The following is a 19706-nucleotide window of genomic DNA, read 5'->3' on the forward strand; positions in this document are numbered from 1 at the left end:
TAAGGCCGTCGAAAGAATTCTCTTTGCTTCATTGATAACCTGTCATGTGTGGTGGGTATATTTATTTAACATGTCATGATTGGTGGGTATATTTATGGCGTGATCGTGACGCAAATGCGATGTGATGAATGTTGTGATATAAATGGCCTAAATGAGGAGGTTTCATTGAAGCAATTTGTTTAGCCAGGATATCTCAATGTGCATGATATAAAAGAATTAGGTTGCCATGATAGATGTCATGACGCGTACTGCATTTACTCAGACACAAATAGCACTCGTTGGCCAGCTCCCGGACAGAGTCGCGTAAGTATAACACCGTGTACAGTACTCACGGATTGAATAATAATAATAATAATATCTGGGGTTGAACGTCCCAAAACCATAATATGGTTATGAGAGATGCCGTAGTGGAGGGCTCCGTAAATTTCGACCACCTGGGGTTCTTTAACGTGCACCTAAATCTAAGTACACGGGCCTCAAACATTTTCGCCTCCATCGAAAATGCACCCGCCGGCTCACGGATTGAAATAGGCCAATTCAGGGCTAAGTAAGGCACATGTTATTGTTCCTACAGTCTTCAGTTCGGGTCATATCGGCGTATTTTGGAGTCGAACGTGTAGATCAGTGTCAACATTGTCTTTATAGACCAGATTCACCGCTACAGGACGTGGTAATCTCGAGAAACTGCGCTTACAATTCATTATACTAAAAATTTTGATGTCGCGTTTGAATCCGTGAGTACTGCACATGCATTCACGACAAACATGCTGTAACTAATTTTATGACATAAAATGAATGGTTTCATACCGCATCAATGGCGTACCCTGCATGAATTAGATGGCAAGGTGTTATAGCTGTCATTTCCATAGTTGGGACCTCACCTTACGCATGGCATAGCAAAAATGACAAGGCATACTGATTACCTCGTAGTAATTCGGAACGCCGCATGCACGGCCGCTCACCAGCGAAGCAGGCCGGTGGAACAATACGGCCATGGTGCACGCGTGCGCGGTCTCCCTAGCGAACAAGCCTCTCTCCTTACTGCAACAATAATGACGTTTTCTAGCGCCAAAACGCTTGCGCTGGGTGTTTGTTATCGTAGTGACAGAACGACTGGGCGGATGTGGCCTGTGACACGCTGTGTGTGCGAGTGTTGTAGCGTGTGTGCTTCTGTCCTGGGGCGTCGATTATCTTGTGTTAAGTCAAGTGCCATTTACCTTTTCGACATCTCTGGCCTGATTGGTGGGTATATTTATGGCGTGCAACTAAAAACTGCTCAGCACGAGCATTATATAGGGGAGGGGGGGCGGAAATGGGAGTAGGGAGGGAAGGTTAACAGGTGCATTTTTCTTATCCTCTGCAGTGGAATAACACCTTGGTAAAGCTTTCTTTTTGCGATGATCGTACGCTATGCATTGTTACCTGTGTGACCTGTAATACATAGCGCTGCCTTGTCATGCAAAGATTCCGAATTCTTAATAAAATGTGCCTGGTGCAGGTTCTTTATAAATTAGGCACACTCAAGTTTTGACCGAAGTATGATAGTATGCAAAATGTTTGGTATCGCTGTTAGCCTGGCAAAACGTGTGAAGGACCAAGGCAAAAGCTGCAGTACATGCTGCCGGAACAAGAAATTGCAAATTATTATGCCTGGACAAGACGGAGCTGGATGGACACCTGGATATTTAAATGAAACTTCACTATTAAGAATGTCTGCATGTTTTCTACTTTAACTGGAAGCAGCAAATCCCATTAGGCAATACCTAGTAGTATTTATGCTAATTTACCGGCGTGAACACAATCTCTCAATCGTATGTGAGTCTTGTTATAACTTCGCACAGTGTGCCTTACATTTTTTTGGCCGATACAAAAGGCAGTCATCGGCATACAACCGGATTTACGACTCCATATTTTGATGGATATCATTTAACAAAATTAAAGATAGAGTGGGACCCAAAACGAAACCGTGTGGCACTCTGGGCTCAACAGGTTGAAATAACGAACGCACGTCATTAATCACAGCGACCTGTCATCGGTTACTTAATTATTGCTTAACAGAGTTAATTATTTTTCATGAATATTAGTCTTCTGTATTTTTTCCGCTTGGAGTTCATGAGATAAACGGCCAAATGCTTTCGTATGATCTATAATCATGGGCTCGGTTTGTGGAAGTTCGTTAAAGGGACACTAAAGAGAAACCGGAAGTTGATCTTCGATGGTAGATTATCTTATTACTTCAACCGTACCATTGTTATGGCGAGCAGAGCGTTCGTAAGCGAGAAAATAGGGGAAAACCGAAGGATGGGTGCTGACGCCCCCTCGGCTTTCCCGCGCTAGGCGCTCGTGACGTATAAGATCACAAACGCAGACGGGCCGCGATTGGTCGACAGTAATTTATTGCTGCTAATAGAAACGCACCATGAAATTTATCTTAAACATCCATAAACAGTACTCGGCACCTATTTAAGCCGTGCCACTCAGGGAAGTACAAATTTAGCACAAAGCTAAAATAAAAAAGAAGAAAAAACGGCATGGCACTGCGTGCGGCCGTGGTGGTTTCGGTTTGCTCCGGGCACAGCGTGCATGCTTCGCCCATGGCGCCAGCGTCGCGCTCCAGCGTCGCAGTTTCGTTGGTTTCGTTGCGTGGCTTGTCAAGTTCAGGTTGAAAAATACCAAAATGATGTGCCGGTGTGCGCTGAGGTTGACCTGTCGGCCGGAAGCCTTTCCCACTGGTATTGGCACTGCACGGAAGCATCGAGTCCGGCATACCTGGAAGGTGCTTGGTAAACCTGGTCGAGTGAGCAAGGCGGCCTGTCGTCGTACGCGGAAGCCCGACGGGGCAGTCGCGAACACCTCTTTCTGCGCGTCGTTGTGAACGTGAGGCGGAGCCGCTGGAAAGGCCCTCATCGCGCCAGGGCCAGTATTCACATGAATGCAAGCACAAGCGTTTCCAGGTGCTCAAGACAGTGGCCGTCATGGAAGATCTTCGAAGTCAACGACCCTTCAAACCACAGTCCGGACTCAACACGTACGTCGTCGCCGGGGTTCTGGGAATCAAGTCGCCAAAGCGTGGGACTTGGACATCGTCATTGCGTGGTGCATTTGTAGACCCCATTGAGCACCTCGTCCATGCTTAGCAGCGGATGATACGCTAGCGCGTTCTCCTCACTGGAAATATCGGCTTGAAGGCAAGCGATGTGGACGACGGCGTGAGCCGGCCGTACAAACGGCCCAAGGCGTCGGCTGAAGGGCAGCGGCAGTGTCAACCCAACTGTATCGTTTCATGTGGTGCCGCGCGACGAGCCCCGTCGTTCTCAATGGCTCAAGGCTGTGCCCATGATTAGACGGCAGAAGAAGGATCCAGAGAAACCGATGCTATCTTCTCTGCACTTCTCGCCATCGGATTATGTGTAAAATCATGTGCTCGGGAAGGCTCTTGGTGTGCCCAAAAGCGGAGTCCTCTCCCGATCAGCTGTGCCGTCCAGTCTTTCCCGCCACAGGTGCCCTTGCTGAAGCAAACCAGCGTCTCGGTGAGTGTCGAATCTCACTTATGATCGCCACCGTAAACGTCTACCGAGTGGACGCGCCACTTTTTCGTCTTGTTTGGTTTTTCAGCTCGGTTGCTATTGCCGAGTCTGCGATCGAGAGCGACGCGGCTGGTGTAACTGTGGAAATCCAAACTGGGGTAGGCTGAGGCATCCTCATGAGCTGCAGGAGTCTATTACAGGGATGAAGTGCGTTACGAGATTGTGTGTATTAAAAAACTACGAAGGTCCGAACGAGTGTTTGACGTCCAACAATGCGAAACATTTCGCACTTTTCGTGTGTGCGACAGAGAATTGACTCTGCTTTCCGGGACAGCTGCGTTGCAGAGACCGAGGTCGCAGGATGACGTAACCACTGCGCCCTTTGGAAGCCACAGAGAGCTACTAGCAATGTTTACGGTATCATATCATGGTACTCCATGGTACAGAGCAATCCGAACTAAGCTTGAATGCTTTGAGCCTATAGAAATGTGGCAGTTCACTCGAAACTGGCTCAATGTCTGTCATGTTATTTGTTCTTCAGGTCGATGATTCCTACATCGGACACTACTGAGGATGATGGAGTCGGCTGCCCCATGGAAATACACTCAGAGGTACCTGAAGTCGCGAGCATGCCATGAGCGTGGCATGTAAAGCATGCCCTAGTTGACATGCATGTCACGATAGTCGTGTTAAACCTGTCATTTATGTGCCTCATACAGTCACTTCATGCAATACCAGTTTTGGTGTATCTGAGGCTAACGAACTGGCCATGAGAGTACGATGAGCGTGGCATGTAAATCATGCCCTGCAGGACAGACATGTCATGATTGTCGTGTTGCCACCTGTCATTTATGTTCGTCGTTCAGTCACGTCATGCAATATAATTTTTGGTGTATATCAAGCTAACGAACCGGTCTCGAGGGCACCCTGAGCATGGCATGTAAATCATGCCCTACTTGACATGCGTGGCACGATTCCCGTGTTAACACCTGTCATTTGTGTTTGTCGTACAGTCGCTTCACGCAATACCATTTTTTTGTATATCAAGCTAGTGAACACGCCGCGAGTGCAACATGAGCCTGGCATATAAGCCCTTCTCTACATGACATGCTTGTCATGATTTTCATATTACCACCAGACATTTGTGTTCGTTATACTGTCACGTCAGGCAATACCAAATTTGATACATGTCAAGCTAGCGAAACTGCTGCGAGTGCATCATGAGCATGGCAAATATGTCATGCCGAACATGACATGCGTGTCATGATTTTCGTGTTACCACCTGTCTTTTATGCTCGTCATACTGAATTCTTTTGTGACACCAGTTTTGGTATATATTCATTTAATTAAACAGTCGCTAGTGCCCTGAGACCATGTGATGTAAAGCATGCTGTACATGACATGGTTGTCATGATTTGCATGTTATGATCTGTCACCTACCTTCGTCGTACGCTCTTATCACGCCATTCGAATTTTGCTATATATCAAGTTAACGAAATGGCCGCCAGAGCACAAAGCTCGTGGCATGTAAATCATGCCGATGATGACATAAATGTCATTATTTTCATGTTATTACCTGTCATTTACGTTCGCCATACAGTCATGTTATGCCACAGCAATTTCGGAATACATCCCATTAACGAAACGGCCAGGAGAGCACAAAGTTGTGGGCGTCTAGATAGATAGATACGCTCAAAGTCGCAGAAGTTCGCTAAGAAATGCTTTTCATTTAATAATATTCATTACAGAGGTTGCGCTGAAAGGCTGTCTTTTGGCAGCTGTAAATGCTACATATGCTTCCCTACATGGTTTGGGCCTGTTATAGGTGCTGCCTATTTGACAGTGCCAGTGGATTGCTGAAGCAAAAGGATCCTTCCAGGTGCCCTGCAAGTGGCACAAATGGCGCACCATTGGACTTGATAAAAGTGTGCATGTTCATGTGCGAGGCATAAGTGTTGGTGAGTATAGTGCATTGGTCCCAACTGTATGTTTAAACTCTGTGACGTGAAACAAATGTGTCTCCCAACACTTTCGTTCGCAAAATTTGAAACGTTCAATTCTTTCAGCATGACCAAATGAAAGTATTATGTTTTCAAACCCAGGATCAGGTTATAGTGTATTGTCAAGTACTCATTGGCTTATTTTAGCAACATGAAGGTACATAAACAGGTTCCTGTCTAACTTCAAGTCTCTTCAATAAACCTCTCTCCATCAATGAGGTTAATGTTGCATCCACTAGGCCCAGTTTCTCCCACTGTTTTCTCATGGCTGGCAGTACTTTGAGGCAGTGTATTCGACTGCACTGGCTGCCCTGTCAGCCCAGTTCTGGTGACCATGCTTTCTCATTTGTGCAAGAAAAAAATGGATGTTACATTAATATCACAGTAATCTCAGAACTGTTGTGTCGTGCATGGAAAAGTAGATAATAGTTGCAAAGTGGGCAAGGTACTGATTCATTTTCAAAAAGCAGTTAGACCAGGGTGCCAAGATAAACAAAACAGCGTGTCTTGTGTCCATTTTTTTTCTTATTCTTAGCTCTAAATATTGTTCCAACGATTACACGTGCTGTAACGCTTTGAGGAACCACGTAACACCCAATAATTATCTGCCTGAAAACTTATTTGCATAGTGATTGTCACTGCACACAGGTGTGCATTATTTCTGCTAACAGCAGTCTGAAGCTTCATAGAACTCGTACAATGAAAAATGTTGAGCTCATCAGTTTTTCCATTTGCGTTTCATACTGTTATGACTGATGTTTCATTTATGTCAACATTTTTGCTAAACGTAGAGTCCAAGTGAACCTCATTATAAAGGAAAAAAGATGACGGCCTCCAGATTAACATCGACGATGTGTCACTGACATCCTCACCATAAAAGCGACAACAGCTAACCCTTGCTGAGACCAAGTATGTCTCCTCACCTAATTTATCACCTGTCCGGACCAATACGGACACCACTGGCTCCACATACCAACCAAACGCGTCAGCTTGGACCCTGGAATGGAGGAGGATGACGACTAAGCAGGCTTTGATTAATTTACGTTAGTCGTAGTGTTGCATAGACGGGATGGATGAAATAGAATTTCTAGGGGTGTGCGTGTAGTGAAATTTCGTCCCGCATAGAATTGTGCCGAAATTTAAAGAACGAACAAAGAAATGAAATCTGCTTATGTCGTCGAACATATAACGCAGCCGAATGCCTACAAACTGTCATGCATAAACCTAACCTGTTCCACATGACCTGGCTTCATATTCTCTCGCCGTGACGTTGCAGTGTTTCCTGCAGTTGAAAACATGCGCTCACTGAGCTGCCCTTATTTATATATCTTATTCGCACAAAACGCGTACCGCCAGTTACGGCAAGACAAAGGAAAAATTAGGACTCTACGGTGTGGTGACAGCTTTATTACGCGCCTGTTCGGAAGTTTTTTTTAAGCTGTTATGGGCACGCAGGCTTGTTGATAGAAGAGCCTCCATTCCAGTCAGCGGCGGCAATCCTAACCTCCCAACGGCTAATAGAGAGGGGTGCAGTAGCTAGTCGTTTTTTTTTCCCTGTGTCACGTAACATGGCTCATCTGACAACGGTTATGTTGTGCTTCATCGTCATTAGTAGTCCGAGCTCAAAAATCTTCGGGCTCCCATTCACAGCAATGTTTTAACTACGTGACGGAACGATGGGAGTTTCCGAACAAGTGGTGCGCTGCGGCAGTGACGAATGCAGAACGTGAACAAAGTTTCACATGAAGCCAATCGCTGAGGGTTTCACGAGCCAAAGTCAGGATGTTTTACGGCGCTTGAGGCATGCGCAACCAAACTACGTAAGAAATCCGTGTCATCACTTTGGAAGCGAAAATGTGAAGAGCTAGACAATGCGGAAATAACATAATCTCCTTAACGTAAACGTGCACTCGCTTTTGAACCAGGATATTGGTGAAAGAATTAACGAAAGGCCTGCTGAATGACGTTACTGTTAGTTTTATCCACCCTGCCCTAACCAATTGGCACTATTGGCCTTGGTTGCGTTTTAGATATTTGTCCTGTCTAATTATTTGAAACTTCGAATACTGGCTATTCGAAAGTCGAATCAAGTTATTCGATTCGAATATAAAACTCCAACATTTGCACACCCTTAAGAATTTCCCAACATAAGTTTGCTTACAGTCTATTGACATCAGGCATAGATAAGTTTGAACACATCCCTTGCATTCAAATTGCAAGACTCAGATGGCACTAAAAAAAAAACGCCAGGCCTGCGCAGAACCCGCAGCACAGTCACAGCGAAAGCTGGAATAGCGGCGTTTCTAGAGCCCATTAAGCTCTTTTGGGGCTACAATACAAGTACACTAGAAAGGTACCCACTACGCCATAAATCACAATTTTTGTGAAGCTGGGAAGCACCTACTAAGCAATTATTCGTCGTTCTGCGGAGACGCGAGGCACCAGCTACGCGTCTGTAAGGCATTATGTGCACTTTGTTGACGCGACGACTGACGACGATGAAGAATTGTGGCTCAGCCCTTTGTAATGGGTTGGAAGCTTTAAACGGCCCACCAGTTATGTAATTTGCATTGGGTGACGCCCGGTCGCTATTTCCCTCTCCCGTCATGCTGTATAACATACGTTGACGTGGGAGAGAGACGAGGGGGGGGGGGCGATTAACTTTACTGAGACCCCGAGGAAATGGATCATGCGCTTATGGGCTTTCTTGGCAACCAATACAAGTGCACTTGCGAGGAACCCACAACGCTATAAATCATTGTAATTTTTGAGAAGTAGGGCAGCAGGCACTGTGCCATTTTTCGTCATTCTAAGGAGAGCCGTGGTACCTGCCAAACGCATGTAAGGCATTATGCGCACTTTGTTGATGCTGCGCCTGATGACGACGAAGAGTTATGGCAGATCCCTTTGTAATGGGTTGGAAGCATTCAACAACCTACTCGTTGCGCAATTCGCATTGTGTGACACCTGGTTACAGAATTCGCGTTGTGCGACGCTTGGTGCTTATTTTACTCTTCCACCACGCTATATTGCATATGCTAATATGGTTCCTTCCCTACATGAAGCCTGTATAGGACCTTTTTGCTAAGCAGTTTCAAGCGCCGGCATGGCTGAGAGGTTGAATGTTGGGCTCCCACGCAGAGGGCCAAGGTTCGAACCTCGTTCCATCCTGGAATTTTTTTCTTATTTCGTTTTTTTTCATATTTCGAGCGATACTGGTTACGGACACCGGCGGCGGCGGCGGACAACTACGGCGCCAAAAACGGCCGGAATGATCTCATAACAGCTTTCGCTGTAAAAGTAAACAGGAGCCGAAGGTTGTATGGCCTTAGTGCAGGCTTGGGTGGTAAGCAATATTGTCTACAGGAGCATGGCAATCACACTAAAAGAAATAAATGACTGCATAGCCCTATTATGTAATTTTGTGCATCAGTGAGAATTCGCATTTTGTACATTCTTTTTCAGATGGTGTGGATACTGAAGACTCTCGGCCTTAGAGTTATTACATCGTCTTTCATACATGTCTGATGGTGCTCTTGAACCTCTGCCACACATGCCTCTCCACTGCCTGCACAGTGAAGCTTCGGAACTCTGAGTGCCTTAACACACAGACGTACACATGGTGATGTCAACCGTTTGTTGGCGAAAAGCCAAAAGGGAACATTGACTTGGCCGTAGCATTGCTGTTTTCTGGATTGAGTGTTGCCTCCAGTCTATGAATGATGCGTTTCATGGGTCTCCGAGCAGTCATTGAGCAATCCTTCTTCTCAAGTAAGGCATGTTTTTGGTATAGTTGGTTCTTAAATTTATAAGAACGTTTAAACTGCACGAAGAAGACATGATGGAAACATATAACACACACACATGAAGTGCAGACATTCAAGTGTATTTATTTCTTGAAGGCAGAACACCTATAAGAGTTGATAGACAGCAATTGCACCGATAATCTAACAGGCTGCGAAAATGAGGCAAGACCACGGGCGCGTTACAATTCCAGAAGGGTCCATTTTAGATGTGGCCATCTAAGAAATTTATTTCGTTTTTGTCTTTTTTTGCAATGAAGAAAGCCTTGATGACATCTTTCTGTTCTCGTTTTTGCCTTAGAAAGGAATTTAGTTTTTTCCAGCTGAGGAAAACAGCTCATGCTATCGTAGTTCTTGCATTGTAGGGCAAGATTACTGTCCGAGCCAGTGCGCATGGATTGCTTTTGTTCCTGTGCGCATTCATTGAAGCAGCGGCCGGTTTGACCAATACACGACCGACCACAGCAATTTAATAAATAATATTTAATATGCAATTTGTGTACTCATTCTTGCAGTCCTTTGTGCACGAGCCTTGCTCGTTTTTTCCTTTAGTCAGCAGAGGGCACACTTTTTAAGTTTGCATGACACTAAAAACACGACGCGAATTTCGTACCTTTCTGCTACCTTTTTGATGTGTGATAGGCAATGCAAACATGGCATAGCTTAAGGTGGTTGTTGAATCAAGGGTTGCTGTTTCCTTTCTGTAGATTTTATTTTCTGAAGTTGGCTTTCAGAAGTTCCGCGGATTAGGTGACCTGGGTAGCCGGCGGACAGCAGGTACTCAAGCTGGCTGTTGAAACTGGCTACAGCTGTGTGTACACAGGATTTCTGCAGGGCTGAGTGGAAGCTAATGATGCCTTGCTTCATAAGTTTGGAGTTTGCGCTCTTGTAATGCAACATACTTTTGTTAGACCTTGGGTTGTACGACCAGCAAACATGGGTGTCGGTGAAATGCAGTTTAAAATATAGAAACTGGGTGCAGTTGATCTTGGTCAACAAACTGTTCGAAGTACGAAGCAAAGTGATGTTTAGACACGAGGTGGAACTCCGGGTTCTCTGTGACGCATCCTTCCGGCGGCGAAGCAGTGGCAGGGTCTCCCATCTCTCGACAGCAGAGGCACTCCTCCTCGCTGAAGTTGTCGAGTACCACGCAATGTTCGCAGTCGCACCTGAAAGAGCACCAAACAAGAGCTCAAAAATTTCACGTTGGGCTGCGTTCATAAGATAGTGCACGCAATACATAGCTGTTGGAGGCGCCTTTTTGCGCAAGGTATCGTTGATCGGGAGCTGCGCATGACAAGGTAACAGGGATCAATCGGTCGAGGTGGAGCCCGATTAAAATCTAATTCCTTGATCAAAATTTAAATAGCTTCAATCTTCACTTACTTGCGCAAACACACAGGGACAAGAAGAGACTTAGGAGGGGAGGCGCGATCTAACAACTGATTTATTTTTCGGAATGCGCACATATTTAACAGCCCACTGTTCTGCTCGAACAGGTTAAAAACACCAATAACATGAAACGCAAACACTGCATCACATGAGCACACGCCTTAACGTACTGATATCAGCGACAACTCTTTTGCAAGCAAAGCAATCGTAAGTCTCTTCTTGTCCCTGTGTGTTTGCGCGAGTAAGTGAAAAATGAATTTGTTCCAACTAGGCCGAATCGCACCGTTGCTTAAATAGCTTCCTTGCGGTGTCACTCGTAATAAAGAGTTATATCCTGGTCCGGGTGAGTTGGTGTCGTTTGACGTAAAATACAGGCGTAGCAAGGCGCGCTTATGACAGTTATCGAGTCCAATCGGAATCGATTTTTTTTATACGCTACCGGCTCCCGGTTGCGGTCCCTAATATGGCTCGAATGCGATCGAAAGTGCACCGTGTGACGAAACATTCAGCGTGAATGCTGCATTCCTAGACACGACGGCGTAGACACCGCTGCGAACTGGGCTCAGTGACATCGCCCTGATACTGCATAAATAAGCCGCAGGAGGATTGTACAGCGCCCGCGGACGGAATTCTGGTCCGAGGTAAACCCTCGCTTCGTCGCACCATCCTACTTCCGAGGCACCTAGCAGAAGCACCATTTTTTTTTCCTTGAACGGAAAAAAATACGTGGCCAGTTAAACGCTTTAGCACTTACTAGTCAGTACGGGTGAGTCGCGAATGAAGCTCTTCACCGACGACATCGCTTGGCTGACTGGCCGTCTCGCCTTCCGTCGACGAAAACGAGGCTTCGCTCTCCGATGGCGTGCGCTGAAACACTAGCCGCGCGAGCTCGAAGACGTATATCGCGCTCCACGTGGCTGAAGTCGCTGAAAAGTAAACCCATTTTCCTTGCGAGGTCTTCGTTGCAAGGTTCAGTGGGTTCAACCTGCACCGCTATCCATCGCAGCCGTAATCGCAGCCATGATCGCGGAAAACACGGAAGCAGCCATGAACCAGCGGCGCCGGCCGCTTACGCATGCGGTGACGTATCATGGCGCCCTCTGATTCGCTGAGAGCAATGAACGCAATGACCACACAGCTCCAGCGCCAAATTTCATGTGAATGAAGTTGAGGAAGAGATATTTGGTCTTTCATTACGAATTTCTCCACTAATAAGTCATCTTTTTTGCACCGAGTACAAACGCGCACGCATTCTCGAATGCCCATCGTTCGTCCCGTATAAACTTCGTGTTGCCCCTTAGTGTCCCTTTAAGGTTGATGCGAATGTCTGTAATCAGTTCAAACAAGTTAGGTTCACACGCTCCGTATCGATGAATACCATGGTGGTTGGGGAGTGAAATGCAATTGTTGTTAATATACTGCATGATTTGCGAACACGACGCATGTTCTAGTAGTTTGCACGCAACAGACGTTAAAGATATGAGCCCGTAGCTCGCTTGTTTTAAATGCTGAGCATTTCTTAGTCCCACCTGCCGTGTCGGCCGCCGTCCACACCCCCACTGCGCATGCTCGGCTCGTCTCGTGCCGGCAGCAAGCCTCTCCTCTTCCTCCCTTGCATGCTCGGCACGTCTCGTGCCGGCAGCAGGCCTCTCCCCTCCCTCCCTCCTTCCTCTCTGTCCCTCCCGCCTCTCGATCGAACGCGGGCGGTGTGTATATAAGCGGTGGAGCGCGCGTTCGGAATTCAGTCAAGGGCGTCTTTACTTGGCTTTCGCTTGACTTGACGCTTTGCTTGACTCGAGTAGATGCGATGGAAGCAACAGTACCTTCAATCAGCCTCCCACCACTCGTTGAAGGCAACGTTACCCCACCCTCACTGTCGTCGGCGTCAACAACAGCAAGCAACGCAGAAGACAAGGCTGGGAAGAGACGAGCATACGACGCTGAACGCAAGCGTTTGAAGCGAGCTGCCGACCCAGAACTTCGTGCACGAGAAGCAGCTGCGAAACGGCAACGACGGGCCCTGGATCATGAACGTCGTGCTCGAGAAGCAGCAACCGTTCGTGAACGTCGAGCAGCGGATCCATCACTCGGGCAGCGCGACGCTTCTGCGAAACCCAATTACGCAACATTCACGCGATGCCCCCACCACTCTGCGACGCATTTGCTCGAGTTCTCCCCGTGGGAAGATGCGGGCGACATTTTTTTTTGTTTCAGGCCTTGTATACAGGCATCACATTTGCCAATTTGCAGACATCTGGGATTTCAGAAGCGCTGAGAGATCGTTGAAACAAAGTGTTAGTATAACAGCTGAATAATGCTTAGTCATTTTCTTGTAGATTGGTACAAATACCGTCAAGACGAGGACCAGACGATGACATCAAGTGCTCCATGGCTTTCACAATATCGTCAGTGTTCACAGTAATACTGTGTTGACAGAATTACTGTGACCTGTGATGTGTTAGTATACTGAGGAGTTTTTGTCATGAATTACACTGCTAAAAATACGTTAAGCCAATCAACAATATCCAAGACATCAATTGCAGCACCGGACTTAATGTCAAACACAGACAGTTCTTTAGCAGGTGTACAAAAAAATGACCTTCCAAAACTATTTTCGATGTGTTTTTAGGAATTGCGAAATACCCTAGCTGAAAACCTACATTTTGCAGCCTGAACCCGTAGTCCAGATTCCTTAGAAAACATAGGTATTCTGACCTAGCATGAAGCGATTTTGGTAGCGTTGTATTTCTAAATAACCGGTTCTTTTTAATAAGACTTCTCTAAGTCTCTCGGATAGAGCATGGTTTGTCTCCTGTATCATATATGTATTTGTTATTGCGTTTCTACCGCATCCTTAAAAATTTGTCACAAAAACGAATCCAGTTATCATGCAATGAACAAGTTTCACATGTTTTGACAAATGACAAGTAAAATTGAAAAATCTACGTTGTGAAATCTACGTTGATGCTTACAGCACCCGCCTCAGAATAATGATCAATATATTTCCTTTGACGCAGTTGTTTCACAGTCCTCGCTTAAAAGGTGGAGGTATAACACGATCATCACTGATATGCTGTCGTAAAACTACGGTAACACGTTCGCGATGTGTTAGAAGCAGATGAATAATTGCATCTCCACGCGTAGGAGTTTAGACAAGTTTAGGTAATTGAACATATTCTAAAAATTCCACGAAATCTGCACATTCGCGTGCATGTCACCTGCCATGTGAGACCAAAGACGACCGCTCTATTCCGTGAAAGTTATTATCACCGGCTAAAATGACAAGGTAGTTATTTTATGTAGATATAATAGCGCAGCCTAAGACACTCTGCAGTTCCTCAAAAACCTCCCCCATTAAAGCGGGTGGCCTATAGACCTTATGCAAAATTGCTGCCATCTGTCGCAGGTTTCACGAAGCTACCGACTTCGCGCCATGTTGGAGGCTTGTGTGCGAATCGCATTGCTGTCGCTGCTATAACTTCTTGCTTGTATCTGCTTTGGTAGTGGGCATCAGACGAGTGTGTAACGGCATGTATACATGTTGCCGGCAATTCCTAGCTATTACCTTGACAGTTATTACGTGTAAAGAACTGCCTCACAACGAGAACAAGGTACAAGTTTGTCACCGAGTCACATGTAGGCCTGCCGTCGTTGAGAACGAAGCTTTACTCTAAGTTGTAAATTTTGCCTGTCGGCTTTCAGTGTAACGAATACAGCGTTGTTAGCTATCTCAATACAATGCGTGTAGTGCAGGATGGTTGGAAGGAGGCTTTGGCGCGCGACACGGCTAGGCACAGTTATAACGGTGAGAAAGTGCCCCATTTCAAAGCGGACATGTGCTGCAAATAACACGATACGCGAAGAATATTCGCGTTGACATCGTCACTTTTGGGGCCTACTGGCGCCTTACAATTTCAACTCCTTTCTGCGAGACAGTTTTGCGTCACCGACTGAACGCTTGCGAGCCCACCTCAGCGCGTAAACAACGGTAACGCACCGATGGTCGAGTGCCACACATTTGGCGGAACAGCATTTTTTTTTTCAATTTCATACCAAAAGTCCCACACAAAAGCATCTGTTAGCATTTCAGAGCACACAGGGGTGGACACAGGATTTTTCCCAAGGGGTCAGCTTCTGAGAGAGCCTGATATATGTGATCTTTTTGTGGTACGTATAAATTAAAAAAAATAGTAAGGGAGGTTGGTCAGGCCATCCGGGTCGCCCTTCTGAATTCGGTAGTGATAGCACATGAAATGCTTGAAAAATACGCATAGTGAAACAATACTGGCGCAAAGCATCCCACCAAATGTTACCTTGTTAAACTCCATAATCGAAAACCAACTAAAAACAACACGTTTCAGCACAATCGTTCCGTTCGCTGAGAATCGATGACGCACTCGACCGACCTGTTTAACATGTAATTGTTATCGCAATGTAATAAGCGAAGTGATGTCGACAGCAGCGCAGGCCCGCGCGAGAAGACGCGATGCAGCTTTGAAGCTCGTACACGAAGCCGCAGTTTGTCTGTGTCTACAAGAGCACACTGCGAAAACTGTCTGGTTCCGGCATGACACGCATCTAGTAAGAACGGCGAACGCAGACACGGCCTTAGTCGTGAGCAGTAGCCTTAGCAACGAAACGATCTGTCGCTTCTCGTCGGCAGCGAGTACATCTAATAACATGGATGTTAGTTTCCAGTGAGCATTTTTTCAGCACCCCAATTTCCTCAATATGAGCAACACGGCACACGAAAATATGCCGGCTTTACCGTTCCTATAAACCGCCACGCGTCGATACGTACGCTCCGTGCGTGCACATGCGGAGCGCGCTTAGCCTTCAACATGGCAGAAACGTTCACGGCGCGCGCTAAATGGCAGCAGATTCTGCATAAGGTCTATAACATGCTCGAATAACAAGAGTTACAGCAGCTGGCGAATAGCACCCAACCCAAAGAGGCTGAAGAATACCATTACTACGTATAACCTTCCCCTTGATACGCTTTGTAACAGCTATTACGATGCCAGCTGTTTTTTTACCAACGTGGTTATCACGAAAATTAGCCTGAAATGTAAAAACAAATTGTAACTCGGAATTGGTGACTTCTTGAGCCAATCATCTTTCCGTTCCTTTTGTAACATCTGCATAAAAGCGCGAATCACTGAAGCAATATTTTATGTCTTGCTAAGAATGCTACAAAATATGGAAAACTTCGGTGTCCCAATGTCTTTCCACGCATTGCGACTGCGTCGAACATTTACATTTCGTTGGTTGCATTCCAGGACATTGTCTGCAGAATGCTGATACCATATACTTTCGTGCCTATCTTTAGCTTAGAAAAATGGAGCTTGAATCTGTCATCGGTTCGACAATTCGCCCTCGCAAAGCAGCGAAGCTGCTTGCAGGTAAGCTGTATTCTTGATGAAAAATCTTTATCTATCCAAACCTTTTATATAATCTAATTTTTTTTAGCTTGTACGAATTAGCCAGAACATTGGATTTTGTTTTGTAGTTCAGACTCTCCTCTAATACTGGGTGGTGCTGCCCTTGGTAGCGAGACCCAATGCGATGCGCACGTTGGATGTCCGTTATTTCGAGGCAAATGTCGTCTTTCCGGAAGTTTGCAGTGGCTTTTTCAGAAGCCTACTAGTCCTCTTTCTCTGTCTCTGGCAAGCCTTTGAATATCAATCTTTACGCATTCGATTGTTGATATCAACAACGAGCTGATATGTTAGAATTCTGTTTATCAACGAAGGATGAAAAGTCGCCTTTGATGCCTCGACACATGTTTTGAGTTCGGATAATGCTGTGACATTACCTACAGAATTGTCTAGCGAAGCTTCTACACTCCAGCGGCGTTTCTTAATGTCAGTTTTGCCTAAAGAAATCTCCATCTTGCTGCTAATTTCCTTTTAAAAACTTTCGCGCCCACATTTGGCGTCCTTAATTGGCATTGAGAACCTTATCTCTCTGGTCAGGGATGGAGTATACTTCGACGCTACCACAGCAGAAAACAAGACAAGCCGCGGAAAACATATTAACGATGAGCTCGCGTATGGGGCATTACTAAGCACAAAGAAAAAAAAAAGAGATGCGGCGTGAAAAAGGAAGCTTTCATGACAACTGCGCAGCAGATGGTGGTTGTGACTAGAGCTGTGCACGGGCCGTATTTCCGAGCCCGAGCCCGGCCCGGGCCCGCTGACTTTGTCGAAGGCCCGCCCGAGCCCGACGGCGAAGGGCTGCGGGCCCACCCGGCCCGGCCCGACGTACGAAGACACAATCCCGGGCCCGGCCCGGCCCGGCCCGGCTTTTTGAAGGTTCGCTGCGAAAATAAAACATCGTTTTCCGGTAATTTGGCATTTTATTAAGCATATCAATTATGATCAAACGACACACGACGAACAGTCTCTAATAGAGACTGTTCGCGGCACTTTTGCTATACAAGTAGACGGCCTCATGCCATCAACAATGGAGTTCGCTTGCCAAAGCCGTCACGTGTATGGGGTATGCCCATGCAAGCGTCCGCTTGCACGAAGGCGATCTACGTCGGGTCGCTCGTCGCTGTCGCGTGCATTTTCACTCATATGGGATTTGACCTTAAATTTAACGCGAACAGTCGCGTGGTGCCGTCACTAGCTCAGGTGGTGTTTTTTCTCTGTTTGTCGGAGTGCAACAGAGGCAGTGCTTTACCTGCTCCCCTTTTGTTTAAAGTAGCGAATGGAAAGGAAAAGCGGTAAAGGGCGGTCGCGAAAAAGGCGCTGTATGCGTGCTGGAAAACGATTCCCGCTCATTCCCTATATTTCGGGCTTGAGTCGGGCTTTGCGCCGGGCCCGAGCCCGGCCCGATAAAACTCCAAGTAGTCTGAGCCCGGCCCGGGCCCGAGGTGAAAATACGTCGGCCCGCCCGAGCCCGGCCCGCGGGCCGGGTCGGGCTCGGGCTTTCGGGCTACCCGGAGCCCGTGCACACCTCTAGTTGTGACTACGTATTCGGACTCGATATGTGACAATTTCAGCACCCATGCTGTATTTGCCATGACCATTAACTGTCACGCCACCACGCGGATGAGAGGAAAACCACCTGGAAGAGGGTTAGCAGATGAGAAACTGCAGCCGCTCGCCTGTTGGGATGTGCTAGCCCGATTGTTAGCGCGCTGAGAAGAGTGAAACACTACGACTTTTCTCGTATCGTGCATCCGTGAACAAGCCTGGCGCTGTTCGCATGTTAAACACCACAAAAACGTGCTTGTGTTTCGTAGAAGTACTATTTCCGCACTCCTGACAGCGCAAGTGATGACGACTGCACGACCTGTTGATAAACAATCGTCACGTTAAATATGCGGTCCCGTGCAGCAACGATTGCGCTACTCACCAGCGGCCTATTACTGCGGCAAATCTCTCAGGCAGGCTCTGTACGAACCTCGAAGTGCCGTTCATTTCATACGTCAATTTAAGTTCATGAAATTTTCTGTAGCATGCACAGGATTGCACGACGCATCGTTGATGCACGGTCACGGAGCTGAAATATAACATTTTGAACCGCGGTAAAAATAAGGTGGCGAGAATTTCGCACTTCCCATAATTTGGGTAAGTATTTGGGTATGACAAACATTTCAGTGTAGCTCCTTTTGTGTGCCCCGGTGAAGCGGCACGGGCCGTGCGTATCAGTCCCTATGCTAGTAGGCGGGTTGAACACAGAGTTTCCTACAACACTTACGAGAGGGAACTCTGGCGCTAGCTCTATGGGAGCTGCGACGCATGGCGCTTCAGCCTGCATGGGAATGATGAGTAGTACACGGATTTGTCTAAACTTCGTTCTTTCGGCTCCGTTTGGCTCCGCTTCGCCTGCATCCTTTTTGACGCAAGATGAAGTTCAGCAAAAGTCAGCAGTTCGACTTCACCACATTACCTTTTTTAGGCTCACCAATTGAAATCTGTGCACGAAGTTCACAACCGTCTATTCTTTTATCTGAAACGAACGCCAAAACACAGCAATAAACAAAGCCACAAGAGCGTTCGAAGCCGTAAGCACGAAGACTAGGCAAATCCGTGCACTACCCATCATTGCCATGGTAGCTGAACAATCGCTGCGCCAGAGTCCCCTCTGGTTAATTTTAGGGAAACTCTCTGGGGTTGACCCCTTCCGGCAGCCATCTTCAATTGCACAGCGCGCCCACTATAGTTCGTGGGCAACGTGATGCATACAAATAATAGGTAGTTTTATTGCTGCGTACTTAGCGTCCGTAACGGCGTTTCATACTCAAGAACGCTGCGTTTCGCCTAGTGCGCATAAGCCAAGGTTCTGCGCACGTGTTTTATGTCACACCTGCAGCCAAACGCGGCTCTGTTACTCATGCAAAGCCCTTGTGGACGCTACGTACGCAGTACTAAAACTCGCTTAGAGAGTTCTAGTTGGTCGCCAGCAGCAGCACTGCAGACGCAGGTTGCCAGCCATTTCGAATGACAGCCTGCGTCCGCACTATACTGCTGCGGACGCCCAACTAAAGCGGTCTATAAGAGACACTTCCTTTGAGAATAGGCGGCGTGCGCTCAGAACGCATTCATTCCGTAGTGAGTGCCGAATGTTTTGCCAGATAAACAATAAATATTATGGTGTTGCTATTAGCAACTCAGACTTCTCTTTTCTTGAAAACCTCCCATTTCTCCGCAGCAACAGTGAAAGAGATTCATCCATAAATATATTTATGTTGTATAATTTATTATCCCTAGAAGGCTATTGAGCACTTAGCACCTAAGTTAACCGGGATTTACGCGGACATGTTGTCAGGGTCGCATCGCATTACTATCCCTACAGAAGTAACTAAATCTGCATCAATATGAGAAACCTACGAAATTTACTGAAAAAACAAAAACGCCCCCTGCTTTATATTACAGGCTGTACGCCGTCGGGGTTTTATACTATATCATCTTGCCAGCGCACTATTTTAGCAAAAGTGAAGCAACATGAGGAGTAAGAAAATTAAATGTTTA

Source organism: Rhipicephalus sanguineus, chromosome 3 (assembly GCF_013339695.2).
Source record: "Rhipicephalus sanguineus isolate Rsan-2018 chromosome 3, BIME_Rsan_1.4, whole genome shotgun sequence".
NCBI lineage: Eukaryota > Metazoa > Arthropoda > Arachnida > Ixodida > Ixodidae > Rhipicephalus > Rhipicephalus sanguineus.